The following is a 5,337-nucleotide window of genomic DNA, read 5'->3' on the forward strand; positions in this document are numbered from 1 at the left end:
TTGTGCAAAAAGTATCATATTGTAAATAAACCGTTTTCATTTTCCACTCGTTTGTGTAATCCTGTACGAAAAAAGGACCTGTTTTACAGCTGTAAAACGTCTGTAAAAGACCTGTATTTTGAAATTACAACTGTAAAAGACCTGTAAGTGGAAAACTGATCAGAAAAACAGTTAAAATTTTCAGGTGTAAAATATGAAGGTCTCAATTTACAGCTGTAAAAATTTTACTGTTGAAAGTTACAGCTGTAAAATGGTCAAGTCTCAAAATTACAGCTGTAACATTTTTGGAGGGAAACATGAGTATTGTCAGCCATCTTTAATGCATTTTGGCGGGATATAACTGAAATTCACACAGACATCACATCTTGTAAAATTTTGGAATTTAAAGCGGTATAGAGTAAGTACAGATGTTTAATTATCTATTATAGTTGTAAAAGGACATGTATAAGTACATACATTATCTATTTACTCTATACTGGAAGCCAATAAGTTTAAAAGTAATAATTACAAGATTGTCATATGTTTTCATGACTGACAAAGAAAGTTTTATAAACAAGATCTGCATATGTTCTACTTTGTATCCTACTCTTGAATTTTGCTGTTGCTATACTGTAATCATACCACATATACTTTACGTACTAGATCATTTATTTTGCCATTTTCATAGTAACTGCTACCTTATCCAGAGAATTGCAATTCATCCTAAAACTTTTTGCACCTCTACTTTCGTCCCTTAAAATAATGCCTTCTTTTTCAACACCTATTATTTCTACAGCTGTAACTTTTGGGCATTTTTACAGCTGTAACTTTTTTTCATTTTTACAGCTGTAACTTTTTTTACAGGTGTAGCTCATTTGCATATTTCGAACTGTTTTACAGTCGTTTGACAGCTGTAAATTGAAATCTACAGCTGTAAAATCAATGTTGTTATATAAAATATACAGGTGTAAATTTGGAATAAGCATGACTGTTATTTTGAACAAAAATACAGGTCTTTTACAGCTGTAAAATTTCGTACAGGATTGCAAGGGAAGTAAACTAATAGATATCTCTGCTTATACGGTAAGTACTAGCCCAAGGCAAAGGTTGTCATTCATTGTGGATCACAACTTTAAATTTAATATTTAAACTTCTGTCAAAATAAAGAAAAGGCGGTACAAAGTTAATAAAATGAAAGAAGTAGAGCGCCTGCGCCATTGTAAACCTAAAGATTTCTGGAAATATTTTTCTAAGAAGAAGAATATGTCTGGTAATAGCGGCATTAGTACTCAGGAGTTTTACGATTATTTTTCAAAACTGGATGATGATTTCCCAAATGTATCAGATGATGATGTTGAACATTTTTGCAGCAATCACAATTTTGACAGCGAAGATTGTATTTTTGAGGAATTAGATTCCCCAATTACTGTGCAAGAAATTGAATATGTTATACGTAATCTGAAGAAAAATAAGTCATTTGCTGGTGATTAGCTGTTGAGTGAATATTTTATTGAAGCTTCTGATATATTACTGTCACATCTAGTTGATATTTTTAACGGTATTTTAAATAACGGATTTTTTCCGGATCAGTGGATGAACGGTATTATTGTGCCTTTATTCAAGAAAAATGACCCTAGTGATGTTAAGAATTATAGAGGCATTACACTAGTAAGCTGCTTCTCAAAAATATTTACCGGTGTTCTAAATAAAAGGATTACAGATTGGGTTGAATGTAATAACGTTGTTAGTGATGCCCAATTTGGCCTTCGAAAAGGTCGTTCGACCATTGATGCAATATTTGTATTAAATGCAATTGTTAGCAAAATTTTAAATGAAAATGGAAGGTTAGCATGTGCTTTTATTGACTTTAAAAAGGCTTTTGACAGTGTATATCGTAATGGCCTCTGGTTTAAGCTTTTTAATCTTGGTGTTCGAGGAAAAACACTGAGGATTATACGAGATATGTATATATTCTAAAGTTAAAGTTCGTGTGAGAGGTTGTAAAACATATTCAGATTATTTTGAATGCTCTATTGGATTGAAACAAGGGGAGGTAATGTCCCCTTTACTTTTTTCATTATTCTTAGAAGATTTAGAGTTATTTCTCCTTGACGAGGTTAACTCTGGTATAAGTTTAGATGAAATTTCGTTTATACTTATGTTATTTGCAGACGACATGGTGATTGTTAGTAAAAACCCCTCCGACTTGCAGAATAGCCTTGATCTTCTTCATAATTATTGTAATACTTGGGGGTTAGAAGTAAATCCAGATAAGAGTAAAATTGTTGTATTCAGAAAACGTGGCCCTCTTAAAAATGACGAAACATGGACTTATAATAATGTTCAATTAGAAACTGTAGATAATTTCAATTATCTTGGCACTGTATTCAATTACACTGGAAGTTTTATTCTAAATCAGGAAACATTAGCTGAAAAAGGTTTAAAAGCACTAAACACATTGCTTGTTAATACACGTGGATTGCAATTAAAACCTAGTACACTATGTTAATTGTTTGATGCCTTTGTTTGTTCTGTATTGAATTATGCAAGTGAAATTTGGGGTCTCAGTAAAAGTAAAGAAATCGAGAGAATTTATTTGAAATTCTGTAAGTCTTTACTCGAGATCTATGTTAAACAGACAACTAGCAGTATGGCTGTCTACGGCGAGTTATGCCGATACCCATTGTATATTGGTAGATACGTAAAGATCATAAAATACTGGTTGAAGATTGTTAACTGTGATAATGTTATTGTAAGCAAATTATATGAATCCATGTTGAGTGATTGCCAAAGAGGCAAAAATAATTGGGCAACTAAAGTAAAATCGTTGTTAGATAACAGTGCTTTTTCAAATGTATGGATAAATCCTGACATTGTTAATGCTAATACATTTCCAGCATTATTTAAGCAAAGACTTATTGATCAGTTTGTGCATGCATGGTTTACCACAGTATCTGGAAGTCCAAGTTTATGCACTTATAAATTGTTTAAAACATCTTTTAACCGTGAATACTATTTGGATAAAATACCACTTAAGCTACGAATACCATTTACAAAGTTAAGACTATCATCGCACCAACTACGTATTGAAACTGGTCGTTATGGTAATGATAGAATTGAACATAATCAACGATATTGTATGATATGCAACTCTGGTGATCTCGAAGACGAGTACCATTTTATTTGTATATGTTCAGCGTATGACCAAATCCGTAGACGTTATATTAGTAGACATTATGTTTGTAGACCAAGTGTTGTAAAATTTCTAGAACTAATGCAGTCTGTAAATTACGAAGTTGTATTTGAACTATGCAAGTTTATAAATGAAGCATTTACAATTAGACAAGGTATAATAAATAGTCATAATTAGACATGTATTTACTGCCAATTTTCTCTAACCATCATTTACATGCCCCACTTTTATCATTATAAGCCATAATAGCATGTAATCTTAGGATTATATTGTACTGTTGTTCCTTTTTTCCTTTTCATATGATAATAAATGTGATGTCCGTAGTCCTTCCTCATGTACATGTTTATATCTAGAAATAATATAGATGTTGTTGTATGTAGTTTTCCGTGTCCTTGTACATATTTGTCATGTTTGTATGTTACATTTAACAAATTATTGTATCATGTAACAAGAAACGTTTATATGTTTACGTTACTTAATAAAGAATCTTGAATCTTGAATCTCTTGAATCTCTGTAATTGATACTAACAAAACTATCATAAATTTCACATTTATGAGATCATTTTTGGTTATTTATAAGGACTTGGAAATCAGTTTCTAGACTTTATTTAATGTGTTTCTATCACTGAAAATTTTAGGGTCTATCTCTATATATATACCGAAATTTTTAGCCATATATGAAATAAGGAATTTATATTTGAGTAAATTGTTTACAGAGCATCTGATACTGCCATAGAAAGCAAAGAACTTTATCACCAATCAACATCTTTCCGCAAGTTTATTGCTTATCAACACCTTTTTATTAGAGGACTAGGGGTGATCATGTAATTTATTACACAGATAAGAATCATCTCGGTGATAGCAGCAGAAGTAATAGCCAAATTCTCGAATATTTTAACAATTTTTAATCAAATACAATGTTTTCAGATACATAGTCTATATTAATTACCGTTTAGTTCAGGATAATGACAGTGATTTAGTACGAGATGTACGCAGCGCTAATCTCAAGCAGGTATAGCACGCGCTTATAGGCATGAAGGGGGCAATTAGCCGGATATGCCTCCGTGGTCCACTCGAATGTAGTCCATATCAATATATATTGCAATTTTCCCGCCTGATAAAGGCCATTTTCATGCCAGATATAAGCTTTATTGATGCTTGATTGTAAAAATGAATGTCTGCAGATGATTTTAAGCTACGTTATATGCTTCAAAAGTTGATTTGAAGCTGCCTTGTAAAATGAAAGTGAAAATAGGTATTTTCTGATGTCTACCTATGCAATATTAGCGTTTTCATCACATGTCTCAGTCACGTGACCATGGTTTCACCGCATTATGGTCAACCCCATATTTTCTGGGTATATTTTGATTGCCTAAAGACAGACCTTCAAGACAAGGGTAGTCTCACAGGAAGTGAAGTGAAAGGCTAGAAATCTTGATAAAAATATGTTATAAGTTGTTAATTTTATAAAGAAAATAGTAGCGGAGGCATTTAATACCATCATACCTAAAATGAAAATTTCGCACTTCGTGAAAATTGCTTCAACCGATGTAAAACTGGTACTTTCTGATCAGAATTGAGCAATAAGCACCATTTTAAGACAAACGTGGCATATCAATTGCATATCTTGGGCAAATTTGAGATTTTTTTCGGAAAGAAGGCAAAATTTTGATTTTTAAGGTGATTCCCCACATCTCAGTTTTGCATCAGCGACACCATTTTAAGTAAAAATGACAGAAATCGATTATTCTTCGTGTACTTCTAGCTGTTTTTGCAAACAAATTCTAGAAATAAGAAAAGTAAGGCCGTATGATACTATATTTAATGAAAAATTGGCATTATCTATGCCACTGACACGTTTTTTTGCAGGTGTGGACTGTCTGTCTGAATGGGGCATAATTCCGACAGTAGCTATTCTTTCAAACTGAAAGTTGGCAAAATTGTTGACAATTGACTTACGTACAATAATTGACTGCAACAGAACGATTTTGAAAACTTTGGTATTTCTTATAAAAGAAAAGAAAAATCTATAATCCCTTATACATATAATATTATATAATATTAATGTTGATAATAATAATAATTATTTTCTTTCCGCTACAAAAAAATGAACCCATGATTAAAATTCAATTTTGTCCGATATTTTATTAGAAAGAACGGTTATT

This window comes from Mercenaria mercenaria, chromosome 6 (genome assembly GCF_021730395.1).
Source record: "Mercenaria mercenaria strain notata chromosome 6, MADL_Memer_1, whole genome shotgun sequence".
Classification (NCBI taxonomy): domain Eukaryota; kingdom Metazoa; phylum Mollusca; class Bivalvia; order Venerida; family Veneridae; genus Mercenaria; species Mercenaria mercenaria.